We start from the raw sequence: 13,999 nt of genomic DNA on the forward strand, positions 1-13,999 counted from the left end.
CCTAAGTATGCATATTTGAGAGTGGGTGGCAGAGCTTTGAGTTCAAGTTTGGGTGCTTCTATCTTTTCATTATCTTCCTTTGGTGCACCCTGTATATGAATCTCTGCTGTTGCAGCCTCTTTGCTAGATGTTGATTCCTCCTCTGTTAACCCTTCAAGTTCTTCTTCTTCAAAAATCTCATGTACTGCATCGTCCAGTGAATCCAACCTCATACATTCTCCCAATGGTTCTTGTGGGTAGTTCATGGCCTTGAACACATTGATCATCATTGTTTCATTGTGTAGTCTAAGGGTAAGTTCACCCTTTTGGACATCGATGATAGCTCCGGCAGTAGCTAAGAATGGTCTCCCTAATATGATAGAAGCCTTAGCACCTTCCTTCATGTCCAACACTACAAAGTCTGCTGGGAAGATAAAGTCTCCTACCTTTACTAGCAAGTCTTCCACTATGCCGTGAGAAAACTTGAATGATCGGTCTGCCAATTGTAAGGCCATTTTTGTTGGTTTGGCCTCCTCAATCTTTATTTTTCTCATCATAGCTACAGACATCAGATTTATGCTGGCTCCTAAATCACGTAGAGCCTTTTCCACTGTTATTTCTCCTATAATACAAGGAATCTGAAAGCTCCCAGGATCCTTCAATTTCTGGGGCAATTTATGCTGAATGATGACACTACATTCTTCGGTTAGTATCACAGTATCGTTGTTCTTCCAGCTTCTCTTCTTGGTCATCAACTCCTTCAAGAACTTGGCATAGAGCGGCATTTGCTCTATTACTTCAGCAAAGGGTATGTTAATCTGTAGTTTCTTGAAGATTTCTAAAAATCTGGAGAACTAGCTGTCATCCCCCTTCTTCCTCCATTGTTGAGGATATGGGGCTTTCGGAACATATGGCTTCAACTCTTCTCCCTTTTGATGTGAATTGGAGGTGGGGACTTTAACTTCATCTTGTTCCTCCTTCCTTCCAATTGAATCTTTCTCTTGTGGTTGCTTGGAAGCCTCCTTCAAATCCTTTCCACTTCTGAGGGTGATAGCATGACACTCCTCCCTTGGGTTTGGTTCAATGTTACTGCAAAGGTCATGGCCGGGAGCGTGCTGAAATAGGTAGCCAATTTGTGTCTCAAGTTTCTTGATGGCAGCATCTTGATTCTGCATGTTGGATCACACTTCCTCTCGGAACACCTTACTATCTTGGATTTCCTTACATATGCCTTCAAGTAGAGTCTCAATCCTTGATAGTCTTTCTTCCGATGATGGTGAGTTAAGATTGGAGGGATGAGAAGGGCCATTTGGCTTTGGTATGGATGTTGAGGTGTGTTGTTAGGTGGGTGCTGATATGATCTCTCTGTGGAATGTTGGTGAGCTGCGTTGTTGTTGGGGTTGTGACATCTCTGATCTTGGCCTTGATCTTGTTGGTTTCCCCACCCAAAGTTTGGGTGGTTCCTCCAACCAGGATTATAGGTTTCGGAGAATGGGTCATGGTTCTGCCTAGGTGGATTTCCAATGTAGTTGGCTTGTTCCTGATCACCCTCTGCTTCTTCATTCACTCCTTCTTGAACTACTGTTGAGGTGGTGATTACTGCTACTTGATTTCTCTCCATCTTCTTGGTAAGGTTAGCCAGCTGCTTGGTAATCAGCTTGTTCTGGGCCAGCAGTGCATCCGTGTTGTTCAGCTCCATCACTCTTCTATTGTTGCCTCTTTCAGAAGCATAGAAGTAGTCATTCTCAGCTACAGTTTCAATGACATCTATGGCTTCTTCAATGGTCTTCTTCTTGTTCAGAGATCCCCCGGATGAGTGGTCTACTGCCTTCTTTGATTCATAGGAAAGACCTTCATAGAAAATGTGTAACTGCATCCATTTATTGAACATATCTGGCGGGCACCTTCTTGTCAAGTCCTTAAACATCTCTCATGCTTCATATAGAGTCTCACCATCTTGCTGCCTGAATGTTTGTACCTCAGCTCTCAACCTGTTGATTCTTTGAGGAGGATAGAATCTTGCCAAGAATTTGTTCACCACATCTTCTCAGGCTGTTAAACTCTCCTTTGGGAAGGATTCCAGCCATTTAGATGCTTTGTCCTTGAATGAGAAGGGAAACAAAAGCAGTCTGTAGGTGTCAGGATGAACACCATTAGACTTCACAGTATCACATATCCTCAGGAATATGGTTAGATGTTGATTGGGGTCTTCTTGAACGCTCCCTCCGAATGAACAGTTGTTCTGAACAAGGGTGATGAGCTGTGGCTTTAGTTCAAAGTTGTTGGCATGTATGGTTGGCTTTTGGATGTTACTTCCACAGTTTCTTGGGTTTAGATTGATGTAAGATCCCAGAACTCTTCTCTCTTGCCCAGCATGATGCACTGGGTCTTCTCTGCCATGGTTGTGAGCCTCTTCTTCATGATGGTTTTCCATATTCTCATCCATGTCTTGTTCAAAGTACTCTTCCTCTTCCTCAGCACCAACAACTCTCTTTCCTCTTGCTTCCTTCCTTAATCTAAGGAAAGTCCTCTCAGGTTCAGAATCGAAAGAAGTTGAAGCCCCGCTTCTTCTACCTGTCATACAACCAATAAGGCCAAGCAAGAAAGATAGATGCAGACAGTATTCTCTGCAGAAATGCTGTTAGTGTGAGTAATGCAATATATCAAACAGTTAGTGGGTCAGTGAACTAAATAAAAAGAAATGCAGATAACACCACAAACGGGTTAGGGGTAAAGAGAAGGAAATAACTAAGACTGAAAGTAAATTACTCAAATGAAATTAAATCAAACAAAAGAAAAAAATGCTCAATCTAGTTATCCACCAATTTAATCATTGTTGATGCAAAATCAATCCCCGGCAACGGCGCCATAAACTTGATGCACAGAAACTTGTCTCTCAACAGATTTTCCTTGGCAAGTATACCGAATTATCGTCAAGTAAAAACTCACAATTGAGTGAGGTCGAATCCCACAGGGATTGATTGGTCAAGCAACTTTAATTGGAGGAATGTTCTAGTTGAGCTAAGCAGAATTTGATTTGAGAATTGCAGGAAATTAAATGGCGGGAAAGTAAATGGCAGAAAATGTAAATGCTGGAAATAAAGAGCTGAATATAAATGACGGAAAGTAAATTACAGAATCTTAAATGGGGAATGGGGAATTTAGCATGAAAGTAAATGGCAGAAAGTAAAGAGAATGGGTAAGATCAGAAATGGGGGATTCATTGGGCTTAGGAGATGTTGCATTCTCCGAATCAAGTTCATTTTCATCTCTTCCTCAATCAATGCATTCATTGAACTCCTTGGCAATCTTAAGTGATTGAATTCCAATTCCTTGGTAATTCAATCTCTCAAATCTGGATCAATAGCCAATTCCTTGGTCTAATTGCTCATGAGAAGAGATGAAGTATGGTCACTGATTGTACCACATGTATTTCCAAATCAAAGTATTGGGAGAATTATATGTCACTATATCTGCCCAACCCCCAATTTGGTCCAAAATGAGAAAGCATTTCTAGCATGATCCCTTCATTCCTCTTCCAAGGTTCCGAAGAGATCCAAGTATGAATAGCTTCTTTTCCAAGACAACTACCCAACTGGATGAAGATTGAAAGCATTCTAGTAAAATCAAGAGAAAAGAAAGAAGAAGAATAATGAAAACTATTATTGATCCATCAAATTACAACAGAGCTCCCTAACCTAATGAAAGGGGTTTAGTTGTTCATGGCTCTGGGAATGGAAAACAAAGATGGAGAATGCATTCTAAAAGTAAAACTAGAAGTCGTAGAGAAAGTAAAATTATACAGAGAGTAGTTCTCTCAATCCAAAAGCTCCTCTCTAGTTCAAAACTACTCCAATTTATACTACTCCTCTGACCTTCTAGTTGGCTCTTCAAGTCTTGGATATAGGCCTTTGGATCTTGAGTTGAAGCAGTTATCATCTTTAGTGGGCTCAGCTTCACTTGCAGAGAAAGTGTGCAGTAGGCATGGACTTTAGTGACAATCACCTTTTTCACTAACGTTCCTAACCCAAAATGGTCCAGGTTAATTCAACGTTAGTGGCACTAACATGACCACTAACGTTGCCTCTTGGCCCTTCGCAAACGTTACTGGGGTTTACCTTTCCCAATAACGTTGAGAGTACCCCTTTCTCCCTACGTTAGAGTTCATGTTAGTATAGTTAATGTGACCTTTAACGTAGGCTTGCCAAATCTTCGAGATCATTAGTGATACCTACCTTTTTCACTAACACTCCAAAACGCCCCTTTCCCACGTTAGTGCCTCACGTTAATTCCACGTTAATGTAATTAACGTGGTAACTAACGTGGCTCATAGTGGCTTAGTCCAACGTTAGTGAAAAAGGTGAGTGTCACTAACGTTGGCAATTCCTTGCTCCTTCCACGTTAGAGTTCACGTTAACTAAGTTAACGTGGCTCTTAACGTAGCCAATATGGGCTTAGTCCAACGTTAGTGACAGAGGTGAGTGTCACTAACGTTGGCATTATCTTCCTCTTCCACGTTAGAGTTCACGTTAACTGAGTTAACGTGACTCTTAATGTGGCCAATTGCCCTTTTGGAGCGTTAGTGGCACTCACTTTTACCACTAACGCTTGGAGCTTTCTTTTCCTCCACATTAACTAGCACGTTAATGTAGTTAACGTGGTAATTAACGTGGGCTATGATGGCTTCGAAGACGTTATTGGCGATCACTTTTCTCATTAACGTTGCAAGCTAGCTCCCATTCCACGTTAGTGGTCACGTTAGTTAGACTAACGTGGCTTTTCCTTGCTTCCTTTGTCCTAAGATCAAGCAAATAAAGTGTATCAAAGCTCTAATCCAAGTTATGAGTCATGCATAATCCAATTTGTCATTAAATTCATGCATAATTCTCATGAAATCATATAAAATTCACAATGTTTGCTTGAATCAAGATGTAAGTGAAATTCTACCCAAAACTTGCTTATTTCTTAAGAAAATGCATGAAACTACCCTAAAACAGTAAAGAAAAAGTCAGTGAAACTGGCCGAAATGCCCTGGCATCACAACACCAAACTTAAAGCTTGCTTGTCCCTTAGCAAGTACTGAAACATGAGAATGATGAATGAAATGACAAGAGGAATGAATCATTATTGTGGAAGTCATGTCCTTGGTTTTATGGGGTTTCATGCATAGCAACTTAAGTTCATTCCTTTACTGGCTTTCAGACCTTTATCATGCCCTGGAATACTCACTTGATTGCACCTTTTGAGACTTTTATTTATTGATCCCTTTGTTTTTTTAAAGGTTTATCGCATCCTTAGGCTAAGTGTTCTGTGAGGGGGCGACTCTTTAAAATAAGCTTTCAGCCAACACTCCCGAACCAGTTGGTTCAAGGTGCTAGGTGTTGAAACACCCCTAAGGACTTACTCGCTCAAGTCTCTCTCCCCCATACATGCACACCACAGGCACATGGTTTGTTATTTTCATTCCTTGAGGCCTTGGTGTCCAGCACCTCTTTGGGTTACTAAATGTTCTGTAGCATGGTTGCTCTTGATAGTGGATTTTCAGTTGATAATCCCGGGTTAGTTAACCCAAGTTACCAAGTGATGAAGCACTCCTAAGAACTTATTCATCCAAGCAGATCCTTGGTACAAGAGCATCACAGACACATCCCTCAAGATTCAAGCCCTTGGTGCCTAGCCTTATTTCTTATTACTTTTCTTTCTTTTTCAACTCTTATTGTTCTTTTCCTTTTTCTTATTAGGATCTTATTATTTAGCTAGTCTCATGGGGTGTGTTTAAAGCATATGACTTCAGGACAGATAGTTGCCTTCCTACCTTGTTGGTGAACCAACTTAGCTAAGTGATTACTACACCACAAGCTTAAGAACCTACTCCACAATTGATCATCACTCTGGTCTTTCATAACATCTCTTTTTATTTGATTCAAAATGGACAAGCATACAAGTAAGCAAGGTGAAGATGCAACAGTGACATTAGACTAGCAAGCATAGACCTAAGCAATGAAAACTTAAAGGCAGAATTTAAAATCCTAACCTACCATGGGAACATGTTCTATTTCATACATGATTTTCCTTATTTAAAGCTTTGAAAAAGATGGAACAAAGAGGGAACTCCACCACCTTTTACTCATGGGAGTGCTCATGCTCTCCCTCTTGTTTGTCCTCTTTGTGTCCACTTGTATTTCCTCGTATCTGTGCTAGTCTGGCTTTCTTCCATTCCTCAAGTGCCGTCCTTACTGATTCATGACTCTTTTCTACCCTCTCTCTTTCTTCTCGCGCTAATTCATCCTTTACTTCTTCATATATTGCGATTCCCGGGTGCAGTACAGGCAGTTGTCCAACTAAGTACCCGAGCCTGGCTTGAGTGTTTACATGATGTCCAGTCTCGTTCATGTAAACTCCCTCTGCAAACGCTCTGTATTCGTCAAAGAGTTCTGCCTGTTCCAATTGTTTCTGATGCATTTGATGTATGTGTGCACCTAGATGTGCTTGGATGTTGATTAGCTTTTGGATGGCTTCTTGTTGTTGATATTGCATTTGCTCTATCATGTGGAAGGATTCACCCCAATGTTTCCCGTGTTCCAGTTGCTGCTCCATGATTTGCTTTTGCCATTTCCCCTGTTGATTCATCCATCCAGAAAGTAATTCTTCTTGACGGCTTACCAATTGTAATTGCAACTCTTTCTGTGCCCCTTGATTTTCCAAGTATTGTTTAGATAAGCCATCAATGGCTTCCTGTAGTTGGTGCATGTCTAAAGAGGCTTGCTCCTCTAAGTTTTGTCTTTCTACTACTTGATTGGCTGGCCTCTTTCTTGGCTTTCGTTGAGGTAAGGGAGATGCAACAGCATGCATCCGTCGAACAGTAATTGGGATACCCACTTTTATCCACTCGGGGTCCTCATCCTTGAACACCACCCCAGCCATGTCACACAGACGAAAAATAGTGCTGGGGTAGCCTATCCTTCCTCCAGAATCGCTCTTTTCAGCCATCTTCCTAATACCTTGGGCTATCAGTTCATGGACCTTGATCTCTCCCCCTTTAAGTATACATTGCACCATTGTTGCTCTCTTAAGATTCACCTCTGAGTTATTCCTGGCAAGAAGGATGGATCTCCTCACAATTTCAAACCACCTCTTTGCTTCAGGGGTGAGGTCCCCTCTCTTGATGAACTTGGGTTTCCCCTAAGGATCTCGTACCCAATCAGCTCCTTGCACGCAAATATCTTGCTCAATCTGGTCATGATTGGGGCTGCCATCTATTCTGGAGTGATAGCTTTCTTCTGCAAATGGTATGGCCCGTAGCTTTAACGCCCTCATCATGCTCATGGGGCTGAAGTCCACAGTTACCCCTCTCACGAAGCTTATATAGGAGTCATCTGCCTTATCATACCAGACTGCATTTGCATAAAACTCTCTTACAATATTTGCATTTACTTTTAGGACTGGATCAGTAAGGAGCTCCCATCTCCTCTTTTCCACATTCTCTGTGATTTCGGGGCACTCAATTTTTCTGACTTGAAAGCCTAGCTCATATATGATCTCCTTATCAACCATCCACCCATATTGCAATGCATGGTGAAAGGTTCTGAATTTCTTCTCATCGAAAGGGCGTTGCTCCATAGGCTCCTTCCATTTTCTTCTCTTAGAGCTTGATGATGCCATAAGTGATTTTTGATATGTGAAGATGTAAAGGGTGTGGATAATGGGCTTCGGCCGGTTAAGATAGGGTGTAGTGAAGGGAGTGAGTGAGAGTGTTTTTGATGGGGTAAGAGGTATTGGGTTCCGAAAGTTAGAAGTACAAAGAATGAGAATTTGGGATGTGGAAGGGTTATGGAATAAGAACCACTTTATATAGGGAGATAGTGAGTGAATGAAAGGTGTGGATTGATGGAGTGGTTGTGTGATGAACGGATGGGGTTCAGCATAGGATGAGCACAAGGATCATCAACTTTATGAAGGGGGGTTGGTTCGATTTCCAAGCGTGTCACTCTTCCAATGTTGCATGGCAACATTTCCCAATGCAATCCCCGTGAAAACACGTGTATAGTACTCTCATTTTGTGGTGGCCGAATCCTCCTTATTCAATTGTCCAATCAATTCTTTCCAATCCTCCTCTCATTTCTCCTTCAGGATAAAAGAACAAAATTAATAAGATTGAAAGTTGGCGGCAAATATTGGAAAAGTGGGATAACTACTTTTCAAAAAAAAAAAAAACAAAAATTTTTTTGTTTGTTTTTGTTTTTAACTAACTAAGTGCTATTCATGAATGCAAACCAACTGACAAATTATTTGCCCATATATGCAACATTGGTGACACCAAACTTAGTTTGTGGTCATGTGGTGTAAAAAGAATTGTTCAAGGTGCTAAGAGTGACATGCTATGAGTTTCATTCATGTTCTCTTATTGTGCCTTGAAAACCAAACTTGTTCTCCGATATGTGTTGCATAAAAGGATTCATTCAAGGATATGTCAAAGCTGATTTGGAATTCTTGAACCTTGCATTATTAATTACTTTAAAAGCATATAAAACATGGGTTGCCTCCCATGAAGCGCTTCTTTAGCGTCACTAGCTTGACGTTCTGCCCTTTGTCAGGGTAGTTGGTAATGCTTCAGATCTTTCCCTCTTGTAGTAAACCTATATCCATTGGCTTCATCAAGGATCTCTACATGTTCTAGGGAGAGAACTTTGTTGATGGTGAAAACCTTAGGTAGCTGAGACGGGATGGTGGGGAGATGAGGTGGATATCTAGGAAGTAAGCTGAGATCACTTTATCCCCTGGAGAGAAATCCTCTATAGGGATCTTCTTGTTTCTCCACCTCCTTGGTGCCTTCTTCTTTATTCCTTTTGATGTTGCCCCACTCTTTGTGACTTCTTCTTTCAAGGAAATTTTGTTGCTGGTCTCATATGACTCTGGTGGTTTAGGTTCCTCCTGATCTTCCTTGGGCTGTGACAACTGCCGATTATCTTGTTCATCAACCAAAGGGGTTCCCAGGTGTACAGCTTATGCTTCAATGCTTGTTTCTTCCACCAGTGCTTTGTCGTGCTCTCCCCTTGGTTCCTTGCTTTTCTGATCTGCTTCTTGTGAGGGTTTGAAGATATTGAATGCGAGTTGTTCGTCATGTATCCTCAATATTAGCTCTCCTCGCTCCACATCTATGAGCGCTCTGGCTGTAGCTAGGAATGGTCTTCCCAATATGATTGGGTGAAGGTGACTCTCTTCCATTTCTACTATGACAAAGTCTGTGGAAAGGAAATAGTTCCCAACCTTCACTAACACATTTTCCACCACTCCTACTGCTTGTTTTTGAGTTTTGTCAGCCAGCCTGATGACTACATCTGTGGGCATTAGCTCATTGATCTGCAGCTTCTTCATAAGGGATAAAGGCATTAAGTTGATACTTCTTCCCAGATCACAGAATCCCTTATCAAACATTGTTTCTCCTATGGCACAGGGGATGTGAAAACTCCCTGGGTCCTTCTTTTTTGTAGGCATCTCTGGTTGAATGAGAGCACTGCACTCCTTATTCATCACTATTGTTTGCCCTCCTTTGAGTGAGCTTTTCCTGGTCAGCAACTCCTTCATATACTTAATGTATGGGGGCATTTGTTGGAGGGCCTTGATGAATGGTATGTTTATATGGAGAGATACAAACATGTCAAGAATCCTTGAGTATATTCTCTTTTCTACACCACCCTTGAGTCTTTGGGGAAAAGGTGCATAGAGTCTCAGCAGCTCCTTCTGTGAAATTTTGGTTTCTTGGTGATCCTCTTCCTGTTTCTCTACTGATGTATCTCCAGGTTTTTCTAATGGTTTGTTCCGCTCTTCCTCAGTCCCCTTATCACTTATAGTGACCATCTTGCAATCTTCCCATCTGACCTTCTTTGCTTCACCTCTCGGGTTCTTCTCTGTGTCACTTGGGAAGCTATCAGTAGGTTTGGGAATCTTCTCAGAGAGGTATTCCACTTGAAATTCCAGCCTCTTGATGGTGTCTCCCTGGTTCTTGATATTGGCTCGCACCTCCACCTTGAACACTTTGTTATCTTGGATTTCCTTACATATGCTTTCAAGTAGAGTCTCAATCCTTGATAGTCTTTCTTCTGATGATGGTGAGTTGAGATTGGAGGGATGAGAAGGGCCATTTTGGATTTGGTATGGATGTTGAGGTGTGTTGTTAGGTGGGTACTGATATGATCTCTGGGTAGAATGTTGGTGAGCTGCATTGTTGTTGGGGTTGTGACGTCTTTGATCTTGGCCTTGATCTTGTTGGTTTTCCCACCCAAAGTTTGGGTGGTTCCTCCAACCAGGATTGTAAGTCTTGGAGTATGGATCATGTGCCTACCTAGGTGGATTTCCAATGTAGTTGGCTTGTTCTTGATCACCCTCTGCTTCTTCATTCACTCCTTCTTTAGCTGCTGTTGAGGTGGTGATTACTGCTATTTGATTCCTCTCCATCTTCTTGGTAAGGTCAGCCAGCTGCTTGATAATCAGCTTGTTCTAGCCCAGCAGTGCATCCACGTTGTTTAGCTCCATCACTCCTCTAGTGTTGCCTCTTTCAGAAGCATAGAAGTAGTCATTCTCAGCTACAGTTTCAATGACATCTATGGCTTCTTCAATGGTCTTCTTCTTGTTTAGAGATCTCCCAGTTGAGTGGTCTACTGCCTTCTTTGATTCATAGGAAATACCTTCATAGAAAATGTGTAACTACACCCATTCATTGAACATATCTGGTGGGCACCTTCTTGTCAAGTCCTTAAACCTCTCCCATGCTTCATATAGAGTCTCACCATCTTGCTGCCTGAATGTTTGTACCTTAGCTCTCAACCTATTGATTCTTTGAGGAGGATAGAATCTCGCCAAGAATTTGTTCACCACATCTTCTCAGGTTGTTAAACTCTCCTTTGGGAAGGATTCCAGCCATTTAGATGCTTTGTCCTTGAGTGAGAAGGGAAACAAAAACAGTCTATAGGTGTCTGGATGAACACCATTAGACTTCACAGTATCACATATCCTCAGGAATGTGGTTAGATGTTGATTGGAGTCTTCTTGGACGCTCCCTCCGAATGAACAGTTGTTCTGAACAAGGGTGATGAGCTGTGGCTTTAGTTCGAAGTTGTTGGCATGTATGATTGGCTTTTGGATGCTACTTCCACAGTTTCCTGGGTTTGGATTGATATAAGAGCCTAGAACTCTTCTTTCTTGTCCAGCATGATGCACTGGACCTTCTCTGCCATGGTTGTGAGCCTCTTCTTCATGATGGTTCTCTATATTCTCATCCATGTCTGGTTCAAAGTACTCTTCCTCTTCCTCAGCACTAACGACTTTCTTTTCTCTTGCTTCCCTCCTCAATCTAAGGAAGGTCCTCTCAGGTTCAGAATCAAAGGAAGTTGAAGCCCTGCTTCTTCTACCTGTCATACAACCCACAAGTCACAAGTAAGAAAGATAGATGCAGACAGTATTCTCTGCAGAAATGATGTTAGTGTGAGTGATAAAATATATCAAACAGTTAGTGGGTCAGTGAACTAAATAGTAAAAAAAAATGCAGATAACACCACAAACGGGTAAGGGGTAAAGGGAAGGAAATAACTAAGACTGAAAGTAAATTACTCAAATGAAATTAAATGAAACAAAAGAAAAAAAATGCTCAATCTAGTTATCCAACAATTTAATCATTGTTGATGCAAAATCAATCCCCGGCAACGGCGCCATAAACTTGATGCACGGAAACTTGTCTCTCAACAGATTTCCCTCGGCAAGTATACCGAATTGTCGTCAAGTAAAAACTCACAATAGAGTGAGGTCGAATCCCACAGGGATTGATTGGTCAAGCAACTTTAATTAGAGGAATGTTCTAGTTGAGCTAAGCAGAATTTGATTTCAGAATTTCAGGAAATTAAATGGCGGGAAAGTAAATGGCAGAAAATGTAAATGCTGGAAATAAAGAGCTGAATGTAAATGACGGAAAGTAAATTGCAGAATCTTAAATGGGGAATGAGGAATTTAGCATGAAAGTAAATGGCAGAAAGTAAAGAGAATGGGTAAGATCAGAAATGTGGGATTCATTGGGCTTAGGAGATGTTACATTCTCCGGATCAACTTCATTTTCATCTCTTCCTCAATCAATGCATTCATTGATCTCCTTGGCAATCTTAAGTGATTGAAATCCAATTCCTTGGTAATTCAATCTCTCAAATCTGGATCAATAGCCAATTCCTTGGTCTAATTGCTCATGAGAAGAGATGAAGTATGGTCACTGATTGTACCACATGTATTTCCAAATCAAAGTATTGGGAGAATTATATGTCACTATATCCGCCCAACCCCCAATTTGGTCCAAAATGAGAAAGCATTTCTAGCATGATCCCTTCATTCCTCTTCCAAGGTTCCGAAGAGATCCAAGTATGAATAGCTTCTTTTCCAAGACAACTACCCAACTGGATGAAGATTGAAAGCATTCTAGTAAAATCAAGAGAAAAGAAAGAAGAAGAATAATGAAAACTATTATGGATCCATCAAATTACAACAGAGCTCCCTAACCCAATAAAAGGGGTTTAGTTGTTCATGGCTCTGGGAATGGAAAACAAAGATGGAGAATGCATTCTAAAAGTAAAACTAGAAGTCGCAGAGAAAGTAAAATTATACAGAGAGTAGTTCTCTCAATCCAAAAGCTCCTCTCTAGTTCAAAACTACTCCAATTTATACTACTCCTCTGATCTTCTAGTTGGCTCTTCAAGTCTTAGATATGGGCCTTTGGATCTTGAGTTGAAGCAGTTATCATCTTTAGTGGGCTCAGCTTCACTTGCAGAGAAAGTGTGCAGTAGGCATGGACTTTAGCTTAAGGCGTTAGTGGTGTTAATGTTAAGTAAAAATGTGGGGTCGAGAACGTTAGTGACAATCACCTTTTTCACTAATGTTCCTAACCCAAAATGGTCCACGTTAACTTCAACGTTAGTGGCACTAACGTGACCAATAACGTTGCCTCTTGGCCCTTCGCAAACGTTACAGGGGTTTACCTTTCCCAATAACGTTGAGAGTACCCCTTTCTCCCTACGTTAGAGTTCACGTTAGTATAGTTAACGTGACCTTTAACGTAGGCTTGCCAAATCTTCGAGAGCGTTAGTGACACATACCTTTTTCACTAACGCTCCAAAATGCCCCTTTCCCATGTTAATGCCTCACGTTAATTACATTAACGTGACCACTAACATTGTGTTGATTTCCATCTCCAACGCTAGTGACAAAGGTGAATGATGAGCGAATATTTTATACGCTTTTTGGGGTTAATTTCATATAGTTTTTAGTATGTTTTAGTTAGTTTTTAGTTTATTTTCGTTAGTTTCTAGGCAAAATTAATATTTCTGGACTTTACTATGAGTTTGTGTGTTTTTCTATAATTTCAGGTAATTTCTGGCTGAAATTGAGGGAGCTGAGCAAAAATCTGATTCAGGCTGAAAAAGGACTGCTGATGCTGTTGGATCCTGACCTCTCTGCACTCGGAATGGAATTTCTGGAGCTACAGGAGTCCAATTGACGCGCTTCCAATTGAGTTGGAAAGTAGACATCCAGGATAGACGACGTAAACCGGCATTCAACGCCAGTTCCATGTTGCAGTCTGGCGTCCAGCGCCAAAAACACGTTACAAGTTGGAGTTCAACGCCAGAAACAGGTTACAGCCTGGCGTTGAACGCCCAGAACAGCCCAGGCATGTGAGAAGCTTTAGTCTCATCCCCATCACACACCAAGTGGGCCCCAGAAGTAGATTTCTGCACTATTTATCATAGTTTACTAATTTTCTGTAAACCTAGGTTACTAGTTTAGTATTTAAACAACTTTTAGAGATTTATTTTGTATCTCATGACATTTTTAGATCTGAATTTTGTACTCTTTGACAGCATGAGTTTCTAAACTCCATTGTTGGGGGTGAGGAGCTCTGCTGTGTCTCGATGAATTAATGCAAGTGTTTCTGTTTTCTATTCAAACATGCGTGTTCCTATCTAAGATATCCATTCGCACTTCAACA

At 41.2% G+C, this 13,999-nt stretch overlaps 1 non-coding gene across 1 annotated transcript; it reads left to right on the top strand.

Annotated features, from left to right (window-relative positions):
• Positions 1-10,699: 10,699 nt before the first annotated feature.
• Positions 10,700-10,806, top strand: LOC112752351 (small nucleolar RNA R71). Its single transcript, XR_003176791.1, has one exon. It is a non-coding gene; the product is annotated as a small nucleolar RNA R71 (small nucleolar RNA).
• The last annotated feature ends 3,193 nt before the right edge of the window (positions 10,807-13,999 follow it).

The sequence above is a fragment of the Arachis hypogaea genome, chromosome 15 (assembly GCF_003086295.3).
Source record: "Arachis hypogaea cultivar Tifrunner chromosome 15, arahy.Tifrunner.gnm2.J5K5, whole genome shotgun sequence".
Lineage (NCBI taxonomy): Eukaryota > Viridiplantae > Streptophyta > Magnoliopsida > Fabales > Fabaceae > Arachis > Arachis hypogaea.